The sequence below is a fragment of the Chanodichthys erythropterus genome, chromosome 21 (assembly GCF_024489055.1).
Source record: "Chanodichthys erythropterus isolate Z2021 chromosome 21, ASM2448905v1, whole genome shotgun sequence".
Taxonomy (NCBI): Eukaryota; Metazoa; Chordata; class Actinopteri; order Cypriniformes; family Xenocyprididae; genus Chanodichthys; species Chanodichthys erythropterus.
The window spans coordinates 39,757,785-39,773,037 of NC_090241.1; the positions used below are offsets into that span (position 1 = coordinate 39,757,785).

General features: G+C 35.5%; 1 long non-coding RNA gene across 2 annotated transcripts; it reads left to right on the forward strand.

Annotated features, from left to right (window-relative positions):
* Positions 1–6,297: 6,297 nt before the first annotated feature.
* On the forward strand, positions 6,298–13,963 carry LOC137011559 (uncharacterized). Of its 2 annotated transcripts, none has more exons than XR_010893494.1 (5): positions 6,298–6,500; positions 10,087–10,223; positions 10,624–10,753; positions 11,769–11,922; positions 12,967–13,963. It is a non-coding gene; the product is annotated as an uncharacterized lncRNA (long non-coding RNA). The 2 variants fall into 2 exon arrangements; XR_010893493.1 differs by having other exon boundaries at positions 12,984–13,963.
* The last annotated feature ends 1,290 nt before the right edge of the window (positions 13,964–15,253 follow it).

Below are 15,253 nucleotides of genomic sequence, written 5' to 3' on the forward strand. Positions count from 1 at the left end.
TCCTGCAATCAGACACAACTACTTCCTCATTATGAATTATCGTCGGAATACTATTATTTCTTTGTTTTCCTCCCATCTTTTTAATCATATTCCAAACCTCATTAATTTCAATGTTTCCACCAATATTATTACAAAACTCTCTCCAATAATTTCTTTTTGCTGTCCTGATAACCCTCCTCACAATTGCCTGAGCTTTTTTATAAACAATAAAATCATCATAGCTAAAAGATCTTCTTACTTTTTTAAGTGTTTTGTTTCTTTCTTTAATTGCCTTATTGCATTCTTCATTCCACCACGGAACCATTTTCTTCCTACTACATGCCTTCTTTCTACCAAATACTTCTTCTGCTGTGTTCCTAAGAACCTCACTGATTTTTGAATTTAAAACTTCAATATCTTCTATATCATCATCATTGATTTTAGTCATTTTGTTTTGGCAAATCTCACTATACAACTCCCAGTCTCCTGATTTAAAATTCCACCTAGGAATTCTTTCCAGAACTGTTTTTGTTAAGTCAACTCCAATAGTACTATAAACAGGAAAATGATCGCTACCAATAGAGCTTTCATTCAATACTTTCCAATCACATCTTTGAGCTAAATTTTCAGACACTATTGTCAAATCTAACACAGAGTATTTACATTGTGATAAATTAACTCTTGTGTAGCTTCCGTCATTAATGCAAACTAACCCTCCCCAGTCCAGCATATCTTCTATAATCAATCCATTATAATCAGTATTAGAACTCCCCCAAAGAGTACTGTGAGCATTAAAATCACCACACCACACCATTTTATAATCCCCAATTTCTCCAATATTTTCCATCATATCCTTAGTTAGCTTGTCACATGGATTATAAAAATTTATTATCCTAATACTCTGATTTCCTTCCCATACCTCCACTACCACAGCCTCATACTCATTATTGTCTTCAATTTTCCTAAACCCTATACCTTGTTTAATAAAAGTTGCTACTCCACCACCATTTCCTTTTTTCCTATCTTTCCTAATTGTCTCATACCCACTAATCAAAAAATTTAACTGTGGTTTAAGCCACGTTTCCTGAACACAAATAAAATCTGGGGACATCTCACAATTTGCTATAAAATGCTTAAATTCTTGCCCATTTGCAATTAAACTTCTTGCATTCCACTGCAAGATTACAGAGACCATTATGAGCCCCCACATGATGTCTGACTGTTTGTTGCTTGTATCAAGAGTCTTTCATTTATCATGTCTACAGATATGTTTGTCAATTCCAAATATTTTTCTGCAGCTCTTATGATTATCTTAATCCTTTCAGATCTACTTTCAGTCTGCGCTGAACAATTGACCACTTCTGCAACAAAAGCTATGATTGCAACTTTGTCTTCAATCAATTCAGTCATTTTTCTTTGTGTTGGTATCTTACTTGGTTGTGGTTGTTTCCTAACAGGGGCCTCCTCTACTATGCTTACTTTGGGGGTTTGTTTTACTTTTTTAAGTGCTTCAGCATATGATATTCCTTCTTCCATTCTCACGTTTTGAACCTTACTTGCATCTTTCCTTGCTACACAACCTCCATAAGCTGCACTGTGCTCACCCCCACAATTGCAGCATTTTGGTGCTTTACCTTGTCCGCATTTACCATACTCATGGTCACCTCCACATCTTGCGCATCTTTGTTTGCCTCTACATACAGCAGCCACATGTCCGTATTTTTGGCATTTGAAACACCTTAATGGAGGAGGAATGTACACTCTGACTCCATAGCTGACAAATCCCAAATATACTCTTTCTGGTAGTTTGACCTCATCAAAGACCAACATAACTGAAAGACCATCCGTTTTCTCATTGTTTCTGAAACATTTCAAGCGTCTTACTTCCTTAACTACCGCTCCCCTTATATTACTTTTGATCATCTCATCTGAAACATCCAAAGGAATTCCATATATTACCCCTCTAATCCAGTTTCTCTCTTCTGGAATTGAGCATTCTATTTTATGTCCCATCATTGACTTAATTTTCAAAGTTTCTTTTTGTTGCTTAATATCTTTACAAAACAACAACAGTCTTCCATCCTTCAAAGTTTTAATATTCTCTACAGTCCCTACACTTTCTTTGATTGCTTTTGTAAGTTTCAAAGGGTTGATGTTACTCACAGAGTCGGTAGCAAACTTTATCATTACTTTATACTCCTTCTTTTTCCTTTGTGCCAGTTGACTTCCCTTGTCGCTTTCCGTGTCTGACATTAAATCACGACTTTTCTTCCTTTTCTTTGTTTTAACTACATTCCAGCCTAAACTTGAATTCCCTCCACTGTCTTCCTCAAACCTATCATCCTCCATTTCCGGATCACTTCCGGAATCTACGTCAGTTCCTACCATCCGTACACCAGTCACAATCCAGCCGTTTGCCAACCGTGTAGTCACTGTCCTCTGAGTGACAGGTTTAATTCATCTATCTGTAAATATCTTGATATTGATCAAATTGCTTATTCTGTGGTCTTGTTGAAGACACAGCTGCCAGTAATTTTGTAATTGTAGTAGGCTACAATTAATATATATTTGGGTTAATTTAAAGTTCTTATATTTTTTAACTAGTGATGTGAGTTTATTTTTTTTGTTACAAAAACCCAAATTCGCGTGAATATATTGTAAATTTCTTTATTTTATATGCAAAAATGTCAATCCACAAGCAAAAGTGGCATAAATCTCATTTGTTTTCCTCTTTTTCTTGTTGAATTAGCTTTAGTTTCATCCCTCATGCTTATAAATTATAAACAAATAAATAACTTTTATGCATTATGATGTATTCAAAATATTTAATCTTGTCATGTTTTATGTCTGTGTATATAATCTCAAACTATCATGTATACAAACCCATTTTTTTTTTTTTTTTTTTTTTTTTGTCATTATTATTGTTCATCGTTTAAGATACAACCATGGTATTTTCCCTGATCTTGTAATTGTAGATCCTGCAATAAAAATAAAGATATGAGTGACAGGTGCACTAACACCGCACAGCACCAGTAACTCAACCCTACCTAGAGCAGTTTTCCTCAGTGTTAGCAATGTCTGAAGCCAAAGAAGACATCAGCAGCTGCTCGAAGATCTCGCCTTTGGAGAAGACTGATTTTATACTCAAAAAATTTAAGTATAACTACTTAAAATTAAGATTACTCCAGAATGAATTGCTCTGCCCATATGGAAAAGTTTTGTTAAAAACATATGTGATTCTTATATGTTCTAACAGAATATTATAAGGGACATATATGCTGCAAAAAACACATATACAAATTGCATAATATTTATGTATTTTCAATCCTATATGTCATATATGTCCAAGATATAACTAAAGTCTTACAGATTTTCATGATGTAAAAACAGGTAAATAATACAAATTTAATAGGCCTATGAATGTCCACCATATCTCTTAAGATGTGTATAAAACAGTGCATCAGTATAAGGCTGTACTTTATTGTACTTTAAACGCAAGCACATATATTAATTACAAAATTAACATTTTAATTACAAAACTAATTAATTAAATTAACATTTTAACATGGGATGACACTTGGTGACTGTAGTCGCATTAGCTAGCCTATGTGAACACAAAAATCATGGAAATGATTCAGATAGGCTATGTTAAAGGGCCAGGAGAAAAAGTCACACTTGGCTCCTTTGTGGTTAAAAATGACCGCCATAGGAAATTAATGGGAAATACGAAAACACACAAAAACTCTGAGAATCTTTTGGTGGTACAAACTACAAATCAACCATTGTGCAGAAAAAGTGCACAGCAATGAAGGGGTCACGCTCTAAAATATCAAGAGTACAAAACAGACACTTTACACTAGTGTGACTATAAAACAGAGCAAGTTTTTGCAAATGTGAAATATCAAGAAAATCAAGAATTCAGCCACTATGCAGGAAAAAAAACAGCAAGGAGGAAGTTTACAAGCACAAATGAACTACACTCTAAAAAATGCTGGGTTAAAACAACCCAAGTTGGGTTGAAAATGGACAAACCCAGCAATTGGGTTGTTTTAACCAAGTGGTAGGGTTAAATGTTTGCCCAACCTGCTGGGTAGTTTTATTTAACTCAACTATTGTTTAAAAATTACTGTATTGCTTAATTAAAATAAACCCAACGTATGTTGGAAATGAACATTTATTAATGTTCAATGAATAATTATTAAACAATAAACATTTATTAAATTGCTTATTAATACATTTATATTAATAAACTATTAAACTACTACATTTATATTAATAAAATATTAAAGCTTATTAATAAACATTCACCTTTTGTCTATTATTGTTGTCTCTAGTTGCATCTGGTTTTTAATTTCCCAACTATTTTGGGTTCATTTTAAGCTAGCCATATAGCAATTTTTAAATAATAGTTTTAAATGAATAGGCTAATTGATGTAACCCGGGTAACCTATGCTACCAGCAAAGAGAAAAAAGTTAAGAAAAGGAAAAAAATCTAGAAGAAAAAGAGATTCATCCAATCACTGATCGTGCTGCAGTGAGAGACACCCCTAAGAGCCAATAGTAGCGGCGCATTCATAAGTCCCGCCCACTGGTCGCGCCGGCGCTGCTTTCAGCGTGAGCAGATGAGAGAGAGAGTCAGAGCCAGTGTTGCCAGATTGGGCGGGTTCCCGCCCAATTGGGCTCCTTTTGGTCACGTCCGACCGGAAAAAAATGCATTGGGCGGGTCTTTAAAATTTGGGCTGGTTTTTGATGCAACAGGCGGGTTTTTATTTTTGACTATAAACAGTATTCTTTATTATTTTTTTAATGAAAACTAACTATAAAATAAATTATATAATTTAGGATGACATTTAAATTAGGTATGGTTCAGGTTAGCCAATAAGGTTCAGGGGAATCCTGTCCAATCAGACTTCAAGCTTGATTGGCGGGTTGTTGTAGGCTAATTCGTTATATCGTCAAAACTGCATTATCATCATCAGTGATCATCATTCATCATCATCATCATGCCAAAGTGGGTTAAATATAAAAAGTCCTACAGAAAGGAATGGGAGAGCGGATAAGTCAACAATGCTGACTCATCTCTCATCTCCGCAGTAGTGGACGCGCCTATATACAAGTTTCATATGGATTACATAATCTGAGAATATTTATTTTCCATTTGAATTGGCTCGTTTAAAAGTAGACATTCCAAGCTATAGATATATTTCTTGTGTCTGTGAGGAAAGCAGCCTATACGATGAGTTTCGGTTCATGCTTGTTACGAGCTCAAGTTCACCGAGACCGAGATCAGAAAACGCATCCTGATTGCTTTCATTGTTTTACAAAAGCACAACGTTTTGCTGTTATTGTGAGTTTACAGAAATAAAAGTAGACCCTTTACATTTTGCATTACTCTTATCTATGACCAAAAATGTCGGAGTATTTTAAGTTAAGTGCAGTGATCACACCGGCGCCTCCATGTCATGCAGTAAACACGCTCTCCACACAAACACTTGGATATGCCAAATGCACATTTATCTATAGGCAAACATTAAAGAGAATGGACTAAAGTGGCGACTTACATGTTTCAAGTGATAAGCCATATTTGAGGTCGATAAATGATAGGTGAATGTTTGGATTTCCTGCAGTTAATGATCTGTGCCTCTAGGACTGCGTGACCTCGCCACTTCCTGTGGAGATTTTTTTTTCTGCGACTAACCGATTAATAAAATCTTGGTCGACCAAGCCTCTTCAAGCTGACTAACGGTCGACTATTAGGGGGCAGCCCTACTAGTGACGATTCAGTGTATCATTCAGTCATTATTTTATTTAAAATTAAAAGAAGGGAAAAAAAACGAGAATTCATGTTGAATCGCCCAGTGGTCTATAAGTTAAATAATAATAATAATTTTAATAATGATAATATAAAAAAATTAATTAGTTGGTAATTAAGCACAAATTTGTAAGTAGCCTACTAATACAAAAAGAAAAGTATAATGAAATGATTTGAGAATTGGCCTATTAGAAAAGAACTGTAGTTCTGACAATAGTAGCACAAGAACAATAAAAAATGTTGTCCCCTTCTGAGGTTTCCGATGTAGACCTAGTGTTTTAATAAAATTATCATTTATATAAAAAAAAAAATTAAAAAAAAGATGCACTGGATATACTTGAGGCGAGCCTGGTGCTCTCCAATGTGCGATGTGTTAGTCTGGTTGTTTAATAATAATAATAAAAAAAATTGTGTGTTTTATTCTATAACAGTTTTAATAACAGTATGTATTTTGGGCTGGTATTTTTTTAAATGGGCGGGTTTTAAGCTGTAGTTGGGCTGGAAATCTTTAGTCCAATCTGGCAACACTGGTCAGAGCAGATCAGCACAGACGGACCAGACAGTTTCTCCAGAACATCCACTGATCTAACTGGAAATGTGATTGAGTGCACTAAAAGTGGAGCTTTTGAAGTCGACGCGTCAGCCTGAAGTGTTGTCGCCGGAGACAGAGAAGAAAGAGACGGAGCAGATCCCAGAGTGTTGAAGCACTGTGAGTAATCTTCCTTGTGTGAATAAAGATATGATTCTATTTTGCTTTAGTGAGCGAAATTTCAGATATTAATCCGAATATAATGTAAAAAAAACATGTCGAAATTTCTAAAATGATTAATTCTGAGCCGTTTTGAGTAAGTTACGGTAGGCCGCGTGCACACCGCGCGAGCTGAACTGATTAGCACATGGGCTAAAGCTAACACGAGTAAACGTGATAATTGTGTCATGATGAAATGAGATAAAGAGTGACACTGGTGTCAAAAGTATTCACATTCATTACTCAAGTAGAAGTATAGATACTAGGGTTTAAAAATACTTCTGTAGAAGTTGAAGTATCAACTCAAGCGTTTTACTCAAGTAAAAGTATAAAAGTACTGGTTTCAAAACTACTTAAAGTATAAAAGTAAAAGTAATGTAGGGGAAAAAATGCCATTAAGGACAAAAGCTTAGGCCGCGCCACAGGGGCCTATTGTGTACTCCACCTCCTCAAAAAAACATTTTTCTAAAGGCCATAATGACCATAATGTTATATTAAAATGTTAATGTTGAAAAATTTGGGATGCACTAGGCTACCCGTTTCAGCCGCATATATGTCCATTGAAAATGAACGCATTTTAGTACAATGCAAATACATTAAAGCACCATATATGTGTACTACTGACCATTAACATGGGTTTCATGGAGTGGAAGATATCATGACTAGTTGCCTATAAGTATTCTAATGGTGCAAAAAGTCAAAATTCAGAGGCATTAATAACCTTTATTGGAATGTAAATGTACATCCAAGCTTAACTGCAGAAATTTGTGAGGGCAACGGACAAGAAAAATGCGGGTAGTTTTGGTGTACCCAGGGCAGGCTTAGTAACAATCAGGGCTTGACATTAACACCTGCCAGCTGTTTTCAGCTGTTTCAGTTCACACCGCACCAACAAACGCCAGCAAACTCTCTGTTGGCGTTGGTCGGAGTCTGTTTACCCGACTGAACATGTTTAAAGGTGCCATCGAATGTTTTTTTACAAGATGTAATATAAGTCTAAGGTGTCCCCTGAATGTGTCTGTGAAGTTTCAGCTCAAAATACTCAGATTTTTTTAAATTATTTTTTTTAACTACCTATTTTGGGGCATCATTAAATATGAGCCGATTTATGCTACTGCCCCTTTAATTCTCATGCTCTCTGCCCCCAAGCTTGCGCTTGCCTTAAACAGTACATAAACAAAGTTTACACCCTCAAATGGATCTTTACAAAGTGTTCGTCATGCATGCGGCATGTATGCGTCGGATTATGTGAGTATTGTATACTGTTATATTGTTTACATTCTGAATGAATTTGAGGCTGTGCTCCGTGGCTAACAGCTAATGCTACACTGTTGGAGAGATTTATAAAGAATGAAGTTGTTTATGAATTATACAGACAGCAAGTGTTTAAAAATTAAAATAACGACGGCTCTTGTCTCCGTGAATACAGTACGAAACGATGGTAACTTTAACCACATTTAACAGTACATAAGCAACATGCTAACAAAACATTTAGAAATACAGTTTACAAATATCACTAAAAATATGATGTTATCATGAATCATGTCAGTTATTATTGTTCCATCTGCCATTTTTCACTATTGTTCTTGCTTGCTTACCTAGTCTGATGATTTGGTTGTGCTGCTCCAGACGTTAATGCCTGCCCTTGTCTAATGCCTTTCATAATGTTGGGAACATGGGCGGGCATATGCAAATATTGGGGCGTACACCCCGACTGTTACGTGACAGTGGGTGTTATGTTGAGCTTCGCCTGTTCTTCGGAGGTCTTTTAAACAAATGAGATTTATATAAGAAGGAGGAAACAATGGAGTTTGAGACTCACTGTATGTCATTTCCATGTACTGAACTCTTGTTATTTAACTATGCCAAGATAAATTCAATTTTTGAATCTAGGGCACCTTTAATCGGCGTTTGTTTGGTCGTCTGAGCATCCAACAAACTCTGACGTAATCTGACCTGTTCACGAACCGTTGCCATGACGACGAGGCAAGTCCCCTTTAAAGACAGCTGTTTGATCGCGCCTGCGCCTCACGCGCACACAACAAAGCACTGGAAACGTGACATCGCAGCTTGTTCGTTATGAAAAATAAAATACAGTTTAAAAAAAAAACATATAAAAGGTACAATAGTCTGTAGTGCAATCCGTGCCATTCAGCAAGAGCACTGCTCCACTTCACTGAAAGAGAGAGGTATACCATGAGAGCAATGCAGGTTTACCTTAAGTTTCGTTTTAAATTAATTCGTTTTGAACGTCTCTCTATCGAACTAACGTTACCTAGCTTAATTTGCAGAGGACGAAGAGAAAGCACCCGTTTGATAGCCTAAATGAGCCAGTAGTGTAGAAATAATAACTTATAAGAAATCATCTTTTTTGAGTAATGCCCCCAACACTGACTATTACTGCGTTCACGTCACCTCGTATTTACCGGAATCTTGACATGACAACACGTGACGTTATATTCGGAGCTGTTCACGTCCTTTTGGTCCTTGGACTAGGAATTATGCGTTTCCATGACACCACTATCAACACCTAAATGAATCTACAGCGGTCAGGTGGAACATGTGGGAGCTCTCAGAAAACTCCCTGCTTACAAGCTGTAATTACGATCTCTACGAGGACGTGAACGCTTTTTACAAGCTCGAATCTCGTAACTACAGGAATTACAAGGCCGCGTGAACGCACATTTTAGTCCTCCTTGCTGGAGTGTGACGTGATTTGATGTGCAGGTGTGATGGATTACGTACAAACCAATAGGGTGTCAGAATGGTACGTTATATGTTTTATCTTCTCATCCAACCACAATCAAATTCACTCTATCCGGATGGCGCGATTTATCTGGATATTTTTTTTTATTTATTTATTTTTTTTTTTAAGCCGGAATGAAAACAAGCCGAAATGAAGAGTAACGAGGCTATTTTTAAAATGTAAGGAGTAGAAAGTACAGATAATTGCGTGAAAATGTAAGGAGTAGAAGTAAAAAGTAAGCTGAAAAATAATTACTCCAGTAAAGTATAGATACCCGAAATTTCTACTTAAGTAAGGTAACGAAGTATTTGTACTTCGTTACTTGACACCTCTGAAGAGTGATATGAGTGTCGGTGTGTTTAATAACTGCCTGTTAATGTTTACTTTGATTGTGTCAATTTGAGATATTCATATGATTTATGGTAATGTCTGAATCAAAAATAATAAATGGTTTGCTAAATAATGACTAAAGGGCGTTTACTGTACATTCAGTTAATCATTAATTACTAGCTTATTTTTGTTTGTTTTTGCATGAATGTGGATCCTTCAAATGTTTAATAAATCTTAAATAATGGCTAATATGCCCTTACTAGCCTGTATGTTAAGTTAATCATTAATTACTAGTGTGTATGTGCATAACACATGCATAATTGTGGAAGCTTAAAAAACGTATTAACATCTGCCTCCCTCCCCTTCAGGTACAGTCATTTTATATATTCATCTGTTTACATTTATTGAGATAAGAAGACAAATATCTAAGAAAATGAATGTGTATTATTTCCATCTCTTGTTTCTTGACAGACTGAAAGGAAAAGGACAGTGATTCCCACAGAGAAATGAATGTCTGTTGATGAGTATCAAGCACAACCTCGACAGAGACTCAGAAGAGGCTGAAATAATGGAGGAAAACAGAAAAATTGAGAAATGACAACAAAAAAGTAAGAAATAATGCACATATTAGTTATTTTACTGTTGTGGTGAATCAGCTATCAAACTGTTTGGTGGTTTATTTTAGTAGTTTTTTTAGTAGTCTTTACACTTAAAACTTTTAAATTATTGTAGAACTGCTATTGTTTCAATATTATTATTCAACTTGCTATGTAAAGTTAAGACAAAGAACTTAATAATTATTGGTAATTAATTACATTATCAAGTATATGACAAGAAACCTGAAAGTTATCCAACCTCTAACGTCTGGCATGATGGCTTTGCAAAATGCATCATTAACATTAAATTCATCAGCTTAGATGACCATATGCACACATAGGAGGCAGTGGAGTTGGTAAGTAGGTTTAAGAGATTGCTTTATCATTTATTTTGCTATATTTTTGTTGCTAGAGCTACCAAATCTGATAAATGAAGTGAAGATGGCCCTGAAGTCTCAGTGTTCGTCAGCATCAGTCACATGACTTGGATGATGGGACAGGATTTGCCACAGAGTAATTACAGAGCCCTTCCAACAGAACAGGTAGTGTACTCGTTTATCTAGTCAATGAAGTGCTGAAACCCTGTTGTTATTATTATATTCAATGTGATCCAGTTGGAGTTAAGTTTAGGTTAAAGGATTAGTTGTTTGAAATGAGAATTTGCCCAAGCTTTACTCACCCTCAAGCTGTCCTAGGTGTATAGGACTTTCTTCTTTCTGATGAAAATATCCTGACGCATCCAAGCTTTATAATGGCAGTGAATGGGATCAATGAGTATAAGGCTGAAGAAAGTGCCTCCATCCATCATAAACACACTCCACACAGCTCTGGGGGTTTAATAAAGGCCTTCTGAAGCGTAGCGATGCATTTGTGTAAGAAAAATATATTTAACAAGTTATGAAGTAAAATATTTAGCTTCCGCCAGACCACAATCCATATTCAAGTTACGAAGAAAGTGTAAATTGTGATCATGTCAGTTACACTTTTTCCGTAAGTTTAGGACGTAGCGTAAGCTTTGTGAGTTTTACACTTTCTTTGTACGTTGAATACGGCTAGATATTTTACTTCATAACTTGTTTAAATATGGATATTTTTTTACACAAACGTATAGCTTCGATTCAGAAGGCCTTTATTAACCCCCTGGAGTCGTGTGGAGTATGTTTATGATGGATGTGGATGGAAGCACTTTCTTCAGCCTTATAGTCATTGATCACTATTACTGCCATTATAAAGCTTGGATGCATCGGGATATTTATTAATATTTCTCAGATTAGGTTCATCAGAAAGAAGAAAGTCATATACATCTAGGATGGCTTGAGGGTGAGTAAAGCTTGGGCTAATTTTCATTTCAAAGTGAAGTAATCTTTTAAGTGTCTTGCTCAGTGCCACAATAGTGGCAATTCCTGTCAAACTCACAACTTTTTGGTTCCATTGGGAAGTCCAGATCCCCAAACATGCTGCTGTTGATTTGTCGAACTTGATATGTAGTCATGGACTGTGGGCCATTTTGCTTCCTAACATCAGCAATGTTTTGCCTTTTATTTGTTTGTCTCACAGGAGCAACGTTGCAGAAAGTTTCCTCATGTGGTGCCTGCCAGCATTGGTACAGCAATTAATGCCAAACTTACTGAAATTAAAGGGAAGAAAACACAAAAACATCTGAAAACCTTAATGGTGTTTGATGATTGATAGCCGTGACAGTGTGTTCAAGGTATTTTGTTGTTGTTATTGTTGTTGTTGGGGTGTGTGTGTTGTCTTCACAAAGTTCAGTTTGATATAAAGTTTTAATTTTAAATTACTCTTGTGGAGTATAATTTGATTGTCTTGTTGATTGTGTTGAAATAAAAGTATTTCTAATGTAAATCTGTGCAAGTAATTGACTAAAATCATATATGATTTGTAGATGCAGAGATATTGTAGTATTTACTGAAATCATGTAAGATAATTATATGTAGAGATATGAGGAATTAGGTGGAAACACATAAAATCTGTATAAAATTCATATGAGCAAATGATGCAAAATTTAAATAAATCCTATATGACTCGCATATGATCCAATCAAGAATTTTAAATGATTTGTATAGGAAATTTACTGACATTCATACACATTTTCTACTAAAATCATATACTATTGCATACTGTTGTCATGTAAAACTCGTATAGGAATTTTGCAGTATTCATATATCACCTAAAAATCCTATATAAGTTTTATGTGTGCTTTTTAGTATGAAAGTGGCCATAATCGGTCTGATTTTGTATATGACATGTATTGGACTTATATGAAACACATAAGGAAATTCTGGCTGATTTGAGTAAGGAAGATATATGGTTGCTGTATATGAAACATACAGATTTTTTTCATATGGGTGCTAGCACATCCCAACACTTATACACAATAACAATGATAAATGCTGACCAAAACTTAATTATATAACTTTTCATTTTACTTCTTTTGTAAAACAAGCAAAATGTAATGTTTTGTCATATGACAGATGTGCATGAACACACACTAGACAAATACAGCTGATATGAATATATCTCAATTTACAGTCAATTCATGCATTAATTCATTGCTTAATAAAATATATACATCTAAATGATAATAATAGCATAATTAATAAAAAAAAGTGAAATACAAGTAATAATGACAATAAATAAATACATATACAAGACAACAACACACAAAACAAAGCTTTATTCAAATGTATTGATCTAACAATCAGGTATTTACAGTCCTGTTGTCATCTCAACACAGCTGTGCCAATTTTGCAGCTTTATTCTGATGAAGCAGCTGATGAACACCATCATCATGTCCCTCACTGCTGCTCTTCTCAATGGGGACAGTGTTGATCCAGAGGATGAGGAAAATGATGATGATGATGATGATGGACCCCTAAACCCTCAACCTTGAAGCAGGAGTGGGAGAAGATGTGCGGGACAATCTGCTGCTGCAAACATTCATGTGTTCTCCATCAGCAGATTAAAACATTTTACAATTAATTCATGTCAGCATTCTGTTTCTTGACATATTTCATTTCATATTTTTACAATTACTTGCTAATTTTTGTTGTAGCTTCATTACATTTGTGGTGTGGTGGGCTAAACCACTGAGCTGGTCAGCAGAAGGTTTGCTGGTTTGATCTGTGCAGCGTCTCCTCCAGTGTGCCCTTGATTGTGTCACTTGAAAGGAGGAGTGATGGAGGATCTCGTCCATGACACTGAACCATTCCCAGGATCTGCTGTGGCTCTCCATCCTCAGTGCTCACACCAGTCTGAGGACATTCACGTCCTACAATAATGCACAAATATAATACAAAAGCAGACAGTGTTATTTGATTTCTGTTTTAGAAATAACGAAATGATCTTACTTTATATTTTGTTTCAGGCTTTCCTCTTTATTTCTAACAAATGCCGTCGTCAGCTTTCCTTGCAGGTCCTGCTCCACAAAAGCTCTGCAGCAAACATACAGACATCAAGAACCAGAAAAGTGCTGTAACAAGTCTGTTTAAATTCCAATAATTAAAATAAAATAGACTTTAGATTTAAATAGACTTTGTATTCATTTCTGTAGTATCCTCACCCAAAGCTTTTGATGGCATCATTCCTCTACCTGATAAACACACGTGATCATCTGTCCCTGTAACATCAGACAAGTTTCCTGAGATTTATGTGCTCAAATCTACATTTACATGTTGATGTGTTAACTCACTTCTTATCCAACACAAATGTTCCTTAATGTATGAACAGTACTAATGGACAAATAAAATAAATTAAACTTATGTGTAGTTACTGTAGATTTATTTGTTTACATTATTTTCATTCATGTAATGTAAGCAGTGTTGACAACAGTGAATAACAGCACAAACACATCACTCATAATACATAATCCATCACTCATAAGTCATAATACTTAAATATGTTCCTGTCAGAGGTTAAATAAACATTTAATACGCATCTTTAAGATGTATGGTTTAGAATATGTAATTCCACTTCGGAGAATTAAGTTATGTGTGTTTACTAGAGGTCCCGTTATCTACATAATACATAACAAATCGTGTTTTACATTAAAGTCACAAATAGTGTCTAGCATCTTCACACATTCAGCAGTTTACTCTACAGTAGTTCAACAAATGTGTTTTTGGCTTTCAATACTCACATTTAACAGCATCCGCGTCACTTTTCTCAAGTGTTTGATTATGACGTATCCTCTCCCGTGGCCTCCTTGGATAGAAAAGTATCTATCGAGGAATACTTCAGAATCTGGGCGGAAGTAGTAGGCCATCCGGGAACTCCTCGACTACTCATTAATGGTGCGTTCAAGTCTTCCTGGGAAGTTCGTATTTACGAGGTGGGAAATCGTGTGTACGACGGTAGGTGCGTTCAAGTCACTTTCGTCGGAGTATGATGGCGGTGTGCCTTCTCTAAATTAATTACACAAAATTACAACACTTCTGCTTCTAGAAAATGTAGAGCAAATAATGTACATTAGTTGTATGTTGCTTTTTTATGTTTTTTAATTAATTTATGAAGCTGTTGTAAACTTTATTCCCAGCTAACCAAAATACGTGACTGTTACGTAACTGCAACGTAATTTGGTGACCAAACTTTCGTCGTGGCGACGTAACTAGTTACGTCGTGGCAACCGGAAAAGTGAAAGGTGCCTATACGTCGCCACAACGTAACTTTGTGACGTTGCCAGTTAGTAACTGCGACGTTGTGTATCAATAGTTGTGTGTTGGTCATCAGTTGGTAATTCTTATATTTATTTATTTTTCTATGGGCGGACATGCAGTAGTTTAACCTAATTTATGTCCTCATTTGCCCAAACTAATGTAAAGGCTATTCCAACAGCTGTGAACGATGAATGCAGACTCGAAATGAATTCAATTCATTTATTTTGAAAAACACACAGAACATGAACAAAACTCCAAATAAAAATAATAAAATACACCCAAACTATAAATAAAAACATATAGCCTACAGCGAAACATAAAATAAAGCATTCAAGACGTTTAAACGCAGTATTATTAAAACATATTATG